Source organism: Ambystoma mexicanum, chromosome 7q (genome assembly GCF_040938575.1).
Source record: "Ambystoma mexicanum isolate Mex_15411 chromosome 7q, UKY_AmexF1_1, whole genome shotgun sequence".
In the NCBI taxonomy this organism is placed as follows: Eukaryota; Metazoa; Chordata; class Amphibia; order Caudata; family Ambystomatidae; genus Ambystoma; species Ambystoma mexicanum.
This window is the reverse complement of record NC_090941.1, coordinates 729,729,639-729,744,667: the sequence shown is the minus strand read 5'-3', so window position 1 is coordinate 729,744,667 and position 15,029 is coordinate 729,729,639.

The window sequence follows — 15,029 nt, the reverse complement described above, 5'->3', positions numbered from 1 at the left end:
TATTATAATTTCGTCATACATGATGTAGGGTGTCAACGCGGTACATGATTGGTCAACAAGTATTGGCACATATGGCGATGACGATACAGTTCCATCAGGATTGGTTGCTCTTTCGCCGGGAGGATGGACTTCACGTGACTCGTTGCGAGTGTCCTGGAGGGGTGAAGGTCAGGTTGCTGTGATGTACGGTGGTCACCAACTAAGCTAACATAAAACATCTCTATGAATCATGCACTAAATAATTACTTTGCAACGCATTTGAACAAATCACGATAAACCTATAAATGACTTATATGTACTTACATCGTTAATAACCGAGGTGTATATTGAACATCAGGTTAAAAGGCTATGTTGTCCATCATGATAACATTGATTGAAACATCTTCGTTTTCGTTGCACATTATTTCTAAAAGCACATTTCAATGGCATACTTGTATTTTAAGCCATGGATTAACACAGCGTGTCTTGTTGTATAAAGCATCCTCAAATTACTTTTTTACAAACCTGTATTTTCTTTGCAAAAATAGATCAGTTGTAATCCATCTTCGTTTCCCACTTTTACTAATCATGGGGGTACCCTCATAGCCCTCTTTGGCCCCAACCCCTTGACACACTCCTTTAGAGATTTTCACCTAAAGCCCAGCATGGGGGTGGGGTCGGTATTCAGGGTTTAGAAAATGTATGTGTTTTTCTCACACTGGGGAGAATTATTTTAGAAAGACTGGGCTATTCCCTTGTCACTTATTCTCTCAATGTTTCTTAAAAAGCACAGAATCAGCAAATCACAACTGTAGCTTTCAATTTGCATATGTCTTAAAATCACGAATTATGTGTAGATAATGATAATTTTTTTCAAAGCATTTAGACAGCTAATGTACCATGTTTTATGTTTGCAATGGTGCTCTGCAGTTTTTTTATATTTTTTACTGTATTTTTTAAAATACTTTTATTGGGTTTTTAACATTTTTTATTTAACATACACATATAAAATTCCCATAAACATGCAGCAATTGTACGATACCTTGACATCCAGGGATCGAGTACCAAATCCCTCCCCAATTCCCACAATATAACATTTTAATGATATGATTATCAACCATGATAATCCCAGTAGTACTCACAACTATCCCCACAAGCATTCAACAAGGTAGCCCGAAGAGGGCAAATTCAAATCACAGTACTCAATGGTTGATCCACATTAACGACCCCTGATTTACATAGATATGCACCCTCACACTTCATGGTGGCTTAGAGTCAGGAGAGGTTCTAAGATCATTCAACAATTGTCCCCAAACCAACGTGACACTTTCCTCCAGGTCCACCTCTTTGTTTCTATGCAACACTTCCAGATTGGCGAATGCCCATTTTCTGATATCACAATCCATTGCAGAGCAAGAGGACCTCTAGGATTCTTCCATGATAGTGCTATCCTCCTTTTAGGTAATATCAACAATAATTGAGCTATTTATTCCCCCGTTTATCCTGCTTGCTCCCCGGTAAGTGCCCTAACAGACACAAGAAGGGATCACATGTGTACGATTTGGGGATTACTTCATTAATCTTCTTTACCACTTCCTCCCAAAGACACTAGGCCTCATTCCAAGTCTGGCGGTAACCGTGCCGGAAAAACTGGCAGGTTGCCTCTGGACCCGGAATGAATTACCGGCTCCGGACTTGCCAGAATTACCGGGGCATTACAGCCCCGGTGATCCAGTAATTCTGGACCCGGCATTCTGTTAATCCCCACGGAATGGGGGCTGTGGAAACACTGGCACCATGCCATAATGGTGCCAGTGTTTCCATGTCCGTCTGCGGGTGGTGGCGTTACGCCTGCCAGGTCAGTCCTGGCAGGAGTAACGCCACCGGCCGCAGAGCTCGTAGTTAGCCGGTCCAGAAACAGTGCCGGTACGGTTTTAGCGGCACCGGTAAATCCAGACCGACTAACTTGTAATGAGGCCCATTGTATTATGGCGCAGTCCCACACCATATGCCAAAATCCTGCTGAACCTTGACCACATCTAGGGCACGTATGAGGTAACGGTGGTGTGGAGAAAATTGAAGTGAGGCAATTGAAATCTGGCATTTCTGGAAACCTAGTGTGTTCCCAAATTTCTAGCCATTCTTTATCCGATAAAGAGCATTCCAGAACATTATCCCATTTTCTTTAACCGTGAGGGTCAGAGTGGGCTTCCCATCCAATAATAAGCCATATATTTGTGAAACCAACCTCTCCCTCTCGACCCACAACAAAAGGTGGTTGCAACAACGTATTGGATCCAGGTTCCTGTGGGATGCTCGCCCAGAGCCCAGACAATCTCCCAAACACACAGAACATGTGTACTCCCACTGAACCAGTAACCAAAACCCCACAACACCAAAAACTATTTTCTACCCCCCAACTAATGTAGCAATGACTCATGTGTCAGGGGGTGTACAGAGCCGGTAATGGCCCGCATGTCCGAGCCTAGGCAGACCCAAGCTCCCTGTTGCACCCCCATAATCAAGATAGCTGCACCATGCGAAGTGCTTTGAGTGGCTGGAAAATGCATAAATGCACTGGCAGTCCACACCCAAGTTTCCAGCTACCTGATTAGTTGGGTGCCTTTACCTTTAACTGTGTGCAAATAGCCATTAATGGATTAGTTTGACCTGAGTTACACCACAGAGACCTCAAGCTTTGGTGGGTATTTCCTGAGCTGCACTGGGTGCCTTCATGCAGCTCCTTCTGCTGGAGTACTGCCATCTACTGACATATCAAGTGAAGACTTCTGTGAGCAGCTTTCAGTGGTCTCACACTCTGTCAATAGGTGACTCACAGGTGGTGGTCTTTCTAGTATTCTTGACTCTTTTAAGCGGTAGGCTTGTGCCATGTTTTGACTCCACTGTAAATCCCTATTATCTGATGAATTTGGCTGCCTTGTCCATCATCTCCTTTCAGTTAGTTATTGTTCTTTGATCTTACCAATATGGAATACATTTCAGCATATAGTTTGCCCATCCTGTTCGGCAGTGACACAAGTCCCACATATTTTCACCACAATGTACAGCCACTCATCATAACTCATTGTGAGTTTACGCCATTTTGCTGCATTTTATAATCATAAGTCCTCATCATATCTCAGTGTATCTGTTTGCCTTGGGCCATTATAGCATAGTGTGATGCTGTCGAAAAACCACTTTTTGATGCATATCATTGAAAGTCACGGCCATTAACAGGCAGGCAATTTTCCGTTTGGAACAGTTTGAGTATCGCCAAAACACTGCAAGGAGTTCATATAATGTGGGAATCACGTGTTTCAGCTGATGTACTTCTCACTTCTTCTAGGATATATTGAAAAATGGTCTATCATAACTATAAGACAGGGTCCTTTCAGTTATAAAATAAAATCAGAGCTGATCTGCTACCACTTTCCAGAGGATGAGGGTTGCATTTCTACAGGCGTGGGCCCAGCGTGTTCTTCACTTTCCTTACATAACCAACAGTGTTCCACCAATTTCTGTACCATGTCTTTCATTCCTGGAAACCAGATTTTGGGCCTCATTATAACTTTGCTGGTATCCTGTCAGTAATTCCGCAACACTGTTACCGGCACTCAGCCCGGCGATATTACTGACGGATTACCAGTGCCGGTAAGGGTTATAAATCCCCATCACAGGTAGTCCTATAACACTCTATGGGGGGATTTGCTGGTATTACCGGAACAGATAGTACCGGTGCCGGTAATACAAGCTATTTCTTATGGTAGGGTGGGGGAATTAGTAATTTATCCGTCAAACCTGTACTTTGCCAGTGCAGAAACGTGCTGATATACGGTAAAACCGGCATTTTAATTATTCACTGGCAAAGTTATTATGAGCCCCTTTGTCTCGCAGTGTAGCTTCAACTTTGACCACAACTTGGTGACTTTCATGTGCAAGGTTGATAGACTATTCCCATAAAGTTCTGGCTAAGACAAATTTCCTCCATTTCAGAACAATTCATCATGAGTTTTTTTCTCACTTGACTTGGGTCTCTAAAATTGCCCGTTCTTCGGGTCTGTGACAGGCAACCATGCCTACTTACCAGGTCCAGATATCCTATGCCTTCTTTTATTAGGTTCAGGCCCCCATCTCGCTCTGTGGCCACTTTGTGTTAAAACATGTCTTAAGTAAACCTATAAGCGAGGAACAAACCAAAGTTCTCAGGCCCCATGCATTCCCAAGCTTCTCCTTGTTCTTCAATTTTGGCTTCCTTTGGGAGTCTCGACAAGTAATCTGCCAGATCATGGGCTCCAGATCGGTTTATTACTTCATACTAATGGCGTGGCATCAGCATGTATGTCAATGGAGTGTGTGCAATAACCACTGTGAATGGCTGCCCAGTCAAATATAGACTGAAATGATAGGAGACCCACACTATTCCTAAGGCTTCTTGTTCCGTCTGTGAATATCTTTTTTCTGTTTCTATTAAAGAGCAGCTAGCACACACCTCTGCTACTAATGCACGTTCCTCATCAGTGTGGGTCAAGATTGGTTCACTCGCAGTCTGTAGAGTGTATACCCGGAAGGCTGAGTCACAAACGTTTGCGCACAAAAGCACGTTGTTCTGTTACCAGGGCTTCCGGGTACGCTCTGCAGTGCGGCAAAAGAACCGGGAACTTGGCAGCTGAAGGCCAGAGTTGCAAGCAGGTAAGTGGGGGAGGAGGCAGTAGTGGGGGAAGGAGACAGAGGGTGCCACGTAGCAGGCAAGGATTCGGGGGGGGGGGCACCCTGACAATGAAGTGGAGAGGGCTGTGCACAAAAGGTCACACGTGACCTTGTTTGCTGCAATCGCGGATGACACCTTTTGTGCATGGCCTATAGACATAGCACCGATTAGTCAACTGCTTTAAAAGCATCTTCTTCGTGCTTTGCCCAGCTCCACTCCACTGTCTTCTTTGTAAGCTGGCTCAATGGTTCGGTTAGCGTTGCTAAATGTTTGACAAATCATCAACAATATCCTACAAAGTCTAAGAATTTCTGTATTTCATTGTTAGTCGCTTGTGGTAGCACATTGTGTATTTCGTGGCATTTGGCTGGGTTGGGGAATCTACCCTTTTCTCAAAAGATAGAACCTAAAAAATCAATTGTGGTCATATGCCGTTGGCATTTTTCTTCATTCAGCGCCAGCCTGCTTCTTCCAGCTTGCGTAGTACTGCAGGTGTAAATTAGAATATCATGGCTGACCTTCATTGTTCCTTCACATCCTCCTAAGAGCTCTCGGATAATGTTCTGTAAGACTTCAGCTGCAGAGGAAATACGGAAGTTTCATTTTTGATGGCATCTTAGGCCAATGTGAGTATTGGAAGTGCCTATGTTTCTGGATGTTTCATTTAGCTCCAGGAGATGATGCTGAACTAGTAGATACAGCTTTGAACATATGCAGGTGCAATTGGGATCTGAAAAACTATTTTCAATGGTTGAGGTTAAGTGTCTCCCTCATTTGATTGCACATTTTGCCATTCTCATATCGACAAACAGCCGGATTTCTCATGGTTGCTTCAGTTTGAGTGTGTGACAACTATTAGGGATGCACAGGGTGTGGATCATGCCACCTTGTCTATGGTTTCCATTTTCCCCAGTTATGGAGAATGGGCACTGTTTTCCTCCTGCATGTTAACTTAAGCAGTTTTGAGCAACCTGTGTTGTTCTCTTGCATTTTACATGTTCATGGTGTTCCTGGTACCACTAATATTGGCAGCTGTATAGCCTCACTTATTTCCATGCTCTTTACTTCCCTTCCACTTTGCTATTCCCTCTCTATTTCTCTATCTTTATTTGAAGCCTCTCTTTGTTCTTCCTGTCGTTCACCAGTGCCCTACTGTTTCATTGCATGCACATGCTTATCTCTGTTATTTCTCCTACTTTGTTTTCTTAAATGATGTTGTTCCCTTTTTTGCTGCCATACCTTTTCTTCTGCCTGAATCCTCTGTGGAACTGTGCCACAGACACCTTTCTTTTCACTGTCTCTGCTGCACCAATGCACTTTTCTGTTATTTTTCCTTTCTTCTGTTTACAGTTGAGAGCCTTTTCTATCTGCTAGCATTTTCAAATCCTTCGGACCACCCATCATAGCCAATGTGGTGCCATCACCAAGGAGGCCCAAACAAACATGCATGCACACAGGCACTTAACTGTCCTTTTCTCAGATCCAGCCTTTAATAGTTGTAATTCATCAATATTCCATAGGTTTCAGGAGATTATTCTCTGCTCTCTTCACTATACACCTCCTTAACATAACATATACAGACAGGCATGTTCGTAAAGAGCACGTTCATGTTAAATTCACAGGGGCACCTTGCAACTGTAGCCAGATAACCGATGTTTTTTTGTTACCAGACTTGTATGGTACTCTTCATCTCGTAATAAGACAGCCTACTTCTCCTTGATGTCATGAGTGGGGCCATGACATATCTTCAGCTGACCCTGTTATTCCACAAACACTGTAATCCTTTTGGTATGTTTGGACCTTCTCTCAAGGCGGTTAATCTTCTTCTATCACCCTAAGCAAGTGGAGTCGGGCAGCCATTTTGTTGCCCTATTTCTCAAGTCAGTTTCACCACCTCCAGGCATCCAGAGCAGGCTTAGCAGTGTGGTATGATGGGATCTTCTGTTGGCAGCTTCGTCAGAGGAACATTGGGTTCCCATAGCAGATATTTACAGGCCTTCAAACTGGTCCTCCTTGCATACTTCTGCATCTCACTACTGGCGTCACCGTCCGGTGGAGCTAGAAAACAGTTTTGGTGCTTGAGTCTTGAAGTTTCTAGCTTAATGAGGTGGTAAAGTTAATTACTGCCTTAGTGAATAATAAATGATGCGGTACACAGTTGTCGTGAGTGGTTCCTTTTTTAAAATTATTATTATTGTGAATTGGTTAATCAATGTTAATGTTATAGATATAAAACACATAATAAACATCCTACAGGTCTAAGATGAAACACTCAATACAATTATTTCTTTAAGTTATAAAGATCAGCCTTCTAAAGCATTAAAGCATTAAATGCCAATCTTAGTTCATAGACATAGCATATATATTATTATGAAGAAGCAGGGTGTGAGGGTAATAACTACATTCTAACACTTTCTCTAGCATAGTGTCAAAAACAGGAAGCAATCGTTCTGTAGGCTGTAAGTTGTGATCCACCTCTCCTCTGATTGCTGCGCTACAGTATAGAGCATGTGCCAGTCCATAATGACACTTACTTTCAAGATAACATCTCTCTTCATTCTGGCTATTAGCACTTCATAGGTGTTCCCAGCTTCCTGCCGTTCATACATCTTACGATTTGTGGGTCCTCAGACCCTACTCAACATATTGAAATAACTTTCTCCTTGGACATACGATATCTAAGTTATCTAACCCCATCAGTCCCTTCTAGGTATGTAGGTGTTAAACACCTCCTTCCAAGGATCTCAGGATATGGCAGTTGTTGCTGGCACTTGCAAGAATATGGGAGTAGGATCTAACTGCTTAGTGTTCCTGTTTCAGACCAAGATGAAGCATACGGACAACAAAGCAGCAGCAGGGGGTGCCACATGCCTGCACAGTCTGTCCGTAAACACAGAGGGAGCATTTAGTGCTGTCCAGACTGTCAGTAAGCACAGCAGGACCTCCTCTCCCCTTGGACATGCAGTAGTATGGCACAACAAGAATTGCTCCATGGAGCAGTAAGGGTGAAGAACTTCACAGTCACATAGTTATGAAACAATTCCCACTTGATCCATTGGTGTGTCCTTCTCTACAACTGAAATGTAAGTGAACAGCGATGCACAAAAGGTCTACCAAGCCTGCGGTGCGCCAGCCAGGAAGTAGGGCTGCCCCATATTGCTGCAAAGCAGAGTTCTCGAGGTTACAGCAAGAGGAATGCAGTGAAGGCAGTGCAACATGAACTAATTCTGCAAAGGGAACAAAGAAACTTGGAACAAGCATTGGTAGGCAGTAAAATACCGTGATGCTCTCATTCACAGTCGCTTTAGTGCAAGCAAGCACAGCCAGGCAACAAGAAACAAAGGGGCACTATATCCCTACATAGAAAGCATACGACGACAGTGTGTGGAAGATGGACACACTTGCCAGAGTATGCTGCCCAGAATCTCCTGCACATATGGAGCACATAGACAATCATATTATGGTATGCTCTGTTATGTCATGTATGTATGTTATGTTAACATTATTTCATAATGTACCAAAGCACCACCGTAGTAATTCCAGAGTGCCTAAGCTTCTCTGTGGAGTGGCATCGTGTGCCCCCACCAGGGATACCCAGACCTTAGACTGAAAAAGGGAAAGACCAGCAAAGGGAAGATGGGAAAATAGGGAAACAGATGCTACAAACACAGGGAGGAAGGGATGCAGTAGGGAAGACTGTTTTGTGGTAGCATGGGTGTCTGCCAGTTGTCTTAGTTGGACCATGGTCCTAAATACATAAAGAGGAGTAGGTCCAAATGTGTTGTGGTTCTTGGAATGAGTTTCTCCAGGCAAAATTGGAGAATTATACATTTGTATGCAATGTAATGTTTGGGCGCATGAAGGGCCCGGGAATGTGCTCGGGCAATCTTAGAAGATTGGTGGCTTGCTTGTCTTGGTATACCTTTACATTTTAGAATGAACAAGCCCCATCTTTTGAGAGTGGCCCAGACAAGAGGTGACTGTGCGCAAAGAGGTGAATGTTGTTGGGATTATAAATTAAATATTGTCACTGTGGCACCTTAAGAGTGAACTATAACTATTAGTTATTTCTTCAGTGTACATATCCTGCTAGAATGTAGTTATTTCCCACAGTCATGTATGATGCCTGCATTATGCAATTTATAATCGTCCTGAGCACCCAAATCCAATAACCCCACAGATAGTCTAATCCTCCCAGAGCAATTGTTTGTAGCCAATATTTCACAAAGTTTGTTTCTCCAACACTTTGGGTGTGGCACCAGCGCCAGCCAGTGCATGGCTATGCAACAGTCACAAGATGCACCCAAGCAGCCCACAGCTGCAAAACCTCGGCAGTCACACCAACTGGGATCATGCTGACTCATCATTAACATAATCACTCGTGCAGTGAATCACGCACTCCAAGGATCAAATCATTCATGATCCCACTGGAGGCAGAGGACAGCCAGGAGTCCTGACCCTTCTCGCCCTTTCCCAAATGAGTCACATAGAAAGCTGAAGAGGCATTTTCTAAATCTAGCACAGCACCGGTGTGACCTGCAGCACTGCCACAACATCTTTCAGAGAGTATGCTAACTACTCTACACTTTGGGAAAATCTGTGGTAAGAAATAATTGCCTGCCTTTAGTGTCTGGGAATGAATAGCAAATCAATGTGCAGCAACAAGATAACCTAGAAACACTCCAAAACATGGACAAGTGAATGAGATTTAATAAGGTCAGAGAGGACAGCAAACGTGTACTTCAAAATACCCAACTGATCAAAGGAGCACTGTTGGGGTTTAGAAAGAGTTGCTGAAGGCTAACCGATACGTGTGCTTATAGTGCAGTTATACTGGGTATTGGGTTGTCAGCCGCATAGGGATTCTGCTCAGCACTGTAAGCCAAATCTGGAGCACAATGGTGACATTCCCACCGCTGGAAGTCCCACACTTAGATTGTCTGATCCATAGTATTTGAGACCACACCGAGAATCAAGGCACTGTTTTATATTCCAGATAGGGAATTCCACATAAAGCCAGTGAGCCTAGGTGTTAAAATGCATACAGGTGCACACTAGATAAGAGCCCGCAGAGATAAGTACCTGAAGACGGCTCCTCAGCAACATTGTGAAGAGGTCAGACATGTCCAACGGAGGTATGGCCGGGAATTGAGTTGGGGTCCAGCCCATAGGTTACATAGTGGAAGCCGCAGCAAGTCGCCCAGGTGCCCAGAGTCCCCAGAAACTGGCAGCAGACCTAGCTCACTGCTGAAAAATTTTAGTTACTTAAACCCACAAAGCAGAAAAAAGAATCACGCTCTTCCAGAAGCTTACAAAACCGACTTTCTAGCTCCTTAGCCAGTGGATAGCTGTCTCTGGTAAAATGCCCACTAAACAGCAACTTGTATGATGGGTTCATGTGAAAGATAGTAGGAAAGTGAGACATTCATTAAATTAAAGTTTGGGCAGAACACAACACAGCTCGATACCAATATTTTTCCGTAGGCCTGGAACTAAACCTGTTCTTCCCTCAGCCAGTCTAAATCTACAGTAGCTTAAATATTATGAGTCTACCCCACCCAAAGTAGACAGATCATCCCCACCCAAAGTAGACAGGCCCAATGTTCCGGACAGATCTTCCAACACGCCTTATTGGAAGACAGGTGTAGGCGGACACAGAATAAACAGCTTAACCTTTCACTTATAACTTGACCCGCCTCTTAACTTTCTCCACACCCTGCTCTCCTGGGTTCAAGATCATCCCTGTGTACCTTGATCTTATAACTGATCTGTTTAGTATTTGCACTTTGTAATCACCTGATAGCTGATAAGCACGGGACACTTTATTAGGCACTCGCCACTTTCTGTGATGGTTTTTATCAGAATGTTTCTTAACCTGACCTTTTGATGTATTGAAGATATAATAATGTTCTTTGAACTTATGTTGGGTTTTATAGTGTCTGGTTGAATACTCCATGCGCATCATGTTCCCATAGATCTGGTGGAATCAATTGAGTGGTAGACTTCCGATATCCTAGTAGTTGTAATTTCCAAAACCTTTAGAGATAGACTGCTCTTTTTTCATTAAGATTGTGTCTAAATCTTCTCCACTCTCCACTCTTGTACCTGTGATCCCCCATTTTATATACGGCATTGGAGTGTTGACATATTCTTACAGTAACTGAAATGTCTGTGCAAAACCAGCTTGATGAGTGTTATATGGAGAGTTGGGATTGGGATGGAGTGTTAAATACTACAATAGCAGAGGCAGTGTGGACAATTTACTAGTGTCACTGTGACAGATTGCCATTTGGCAAGGGAGTAGGAGGCCTGGCTTTTTTTGATTTTTATTAAATTAATAAAATGATGCGGGTAATTCCATCTCTGAAAGGGAGATCTGCTGATCAGATTTCTCTCTTCATAAGCCCCATGCTTAAAGCATAATGTGTACCTGTGTCATTCTGCATCCATATCCTGTTTTGCAGCTCTTGCCCTACCAGTGGCACAGAGCAGGTTCAGAGGTCACAGGTGCCCATTGGACCGCTGCAGTGACAACCAGGTCTCTGCAGCTGAGGGGCTGAATTTAAGCTATGCACCCATATTCCAAAACCCTATAATTATGAGTCTACCTCTTGGTGGCAGAGAAATCTTTAAATATATATCTGAGTTAGGGTATGGTGAATGGTACTCTCATAATTATTACAGCCACATCCAATTTGATATCACACATGAGTCAGCTCCTGCGAGTCAGCTCTGCTGTGGAAGGTGATGTTGAGCCTGCCAAGACAGGAACCTCAATCAACCTGCCTCTTCTTTCATCTCATAGTGAGGGCAGGTAACACTCTCTGCCAAAGACAGCCTCACAGCAGACAGCTGTCCTAGGTCCAGGCATCAAAGGAGCACACTGATTCAAAGGGAGTAGCCTCACACCAGGGTGCTGCATTTCAAAAAGCCTTTGTTCCTAGTGAGAAGGGAGGGGGCAGGTTAGAGTAGTGTAGAGAGCTCTGTACGGTGCAGGAGGATTTCCACCATCTTGTTTCTCTATGCCTCTCTCTCCCCTATCTGTCCCTTCCCCTTCCTCTACAGCAAAGCAGATTGTAATGTCAGAAGGGCATAGTTCACTTCTTTCACGAACAGGGATTGGACCACTAAAGAAGGGTACATTTAGTCCAACCAACTGCAGTCTTATGCCTTTAAAAGAAGGGGTCTTCCACCACATCTTTGAATCATCTGAGTGAGTGGCTTCTCAGAACTGAAGCGTCCAACAGCACATTGACGATCTCTTGCTCTTCTCCCTCTCAATCCCACTAACATACCCAACCCTCCTTCCCTTGCATATCCTCCAGAGCACAAAGAGATCATGCAAGTGGTAACAGTGTGCGGTACAAAACCCAGTAACATCTTGGAATCATCTTTTGGACTCCAACCTTTCAAGAAGATTTCTTTGGACCTCTGTTCGGAGAGCTGATCTTTACAAAGTGGTCCACCAGTGAGGTAAAGACTGAGTGTCCAAGGCAGAAGGAAGCTCTTTCCCCTATCCATACCCACGGACCAGTGAGCGTGAACTCCCAACAGTTGTTGGACCATGCTCACCGCTCATCGAACCAGAGGGATCGCACGGGTGCTGCCTTTGGCACACTTCTGACCATTCAAACTACATTCCCTCAGTCTCGAACCAGCTCGATGCTGCATCGTGCCCTTGCTAAGCCTGTCACCTGCTGTGCTTGAATCAACCGCTTGTCACTGAGACCCGACTCAAACCACTAGAGAGTCACTTGCCGACTCGAACCAGTGGTTACACTACAACTTGACCCGACTCACCTTTGAACTTTCGCTTCACCAAATTGCCCACCAGAACAACAGGATCACTGATTTTTTTATCATCGCCGTCTGCTGACTCGATCCTCTGGAGCATCACTTGTCGACCCTTCCCGCTGGTTACAACCCAGCTCAATCTAACACTCCTTCAAACGCTCCTTCAAACTGATCATCTGAATGCTGCATCGACCCGCGCAGAGCTGCCGAATTTAAACCTGCTCAACGCCCTCTCGCTGCTTGCACGCACGATCCAACATACCCGAGCTGAGCTCAATCCACTTGCGTCACTACTCGAAGACGGATTTGATGTCGTTGAACTGCCAAGAACTGTAAAATGGTGATATTGACTATTAACTGCCCCCTGGTCCAGTTCTAGGCTTATGTCACCAATTCCCTTTTTGCATCCAAGAAACATATAGATTTTAAGGAATATGGTGGTTTTTACTTGCCATACACCCCTGAAGTATTCCTCAGAGTGCTGCATTGTGCTATCTTTGTTTACTTTCTGTTGTTTCCTTAGGTGTGGGTTTTGTGCAGTGCTCTTCTATTTATTTATTTTTCAGATGGTGCGTTTTAATAAAGTATATCTATTTTTAAAGAACATTGATTGGACATTCCCTTTATTTTGGACTATTATGCTTTGCTGTTTGGGTCGCTGCTGAATCACATTCACATCCCTTTTAAGAGCATAGCCTTCCCTCAGCACGTTACCACAAAAGGCGAAAGAGGTATATCTCTTGGCTGTGCCTGTTTTACCTTTATGACTATGTTGGCTCTTGTTTTTAGCAGTCGGACGGCTTAGTGGGTATTTTAGCCTCTACTCATCCTTGTGCTTCTGCAGGGCAGAATCCAATTCATCACAGTAGTGTTGATTTTGTACTCACACTAAGAACAAAGACAATTTGATGTGGGTTCTTACGTTGTGGGAGGGATTTGTGCTGCCAGCAAAGAATGTTTCCTTATTGTGGCATTGGATTTTTACTGGTTTTAGGGCAAAGCCAACACAATGTGTGTTCTTACATGAAGGAGCGGCATTTGTGCAGCCAGCAAGGAAACATTCCCTTTCTGTAGCATTGCATTCTTAACTGGTGCTAAGGATAATTCAACATGATGAGTGTTCCTATGTGGTGGGGGGGCATTTGTGAAGCCAGCAAGGACTAGGAGAAGGTGTTGCATACATGCATGGCTTTTTTATTGCATTTACAGCAAAGTCATTTAGAACAAAAGAAGTGGGTACCACCGTAAATGTTACCAATACTATATCATATTATTCTCTATCAACATTAGCACATATGTGGAAACATAAAGCAAAGAACACCAATCCAAGGGAACCTCCCACTGCTCTGGTTGCACCCTTGTAGTTAACAGCAAAGTGAACATCAGTCTTCTTACCAGGGCAGGGCATTTGTGCAGCCAGCAAGGACATGTTTTCTCACTATGGCATGACAGTTTTTTACTAGCGTGAAGGTCAAAGCCAACATGATGTGCATTCTTACATGGAGGTCGGCCATTTGTGTACCCAGCGAGAACATGTTTTGTTCCTATGGTATGAGATTTGTACTGGCCTTAAGTGGAAAGGCAACAGCACTATGCTCTTATGTGGGGATGTTGTCATATATTTTCAGAGCCAGTAGCAATATGTTTTCATATGGGGTCATTACTGGCATTATGGGCGAAGCATGCATGAGTATGTTCCAATGTGGGAACACTGTCATATATTGGTGTAGTCATTAGCCAGCATGGACATGTATGGGCACAGTCGGCATGGAATTTTTTGTGTACACTGGGATATAGTGGGGACTATTGGTGACTTGGAATTTAATGAAAGTTTATATGTCTTACCCTACAGAACTGGTTATAAACTTTGTGGTTTTTACCCAATTTTTGATAGCAAGTGTGCTGTGAAATGTACCACATCAACCCATTGTTGAAAAGATTTTCTAGGGGGCGAATCCCCGAACTTTCCGTGGTTTGTTCAAGCTCCCTACTATGCTTGGTCGCGCCCACATACTTGACTGAGAGCAAACCCCTTCCCTCTGTTGGCTGCCCTTTGGATAGGCCCACCTGCTTTTAGCTTCAAGACACACTTGTTAAACAATCTTGGCAATGCACCTGCCCACCCATTATTCCTCATTGGCAACTCTGGCCTGAAGTCTTCTGGGTAGCATGTCGAAAGTTATAAAGCCAACAGATTATTGTTTCATTCCAATTGTGTAATAACCAAACTGTCTATAACTACCCTGTGATACTTCAGGATCTGGGGGTATAACAAATGTAATAAATAAATAAATAAACAGAACAAAGAATACCAAATAACAACATACAGACCACCAAAAGGAATTCTAATTGCCCACACTTATTCTCAAGCCTCGGCAGCAGAACATCATTAGCGTCTTCTCTGCCTTTTTTACTCCACTGGTGCATTGTGTTGAAATAGACAGGGCTACCAGCCCTCTCAAAGCAATCCAGACGTGCTGAGCATTTTCGACATCACACAGCCCTTCACGCCATTCACAGCTTAGTTTGTTTGCAACATACACGTCCT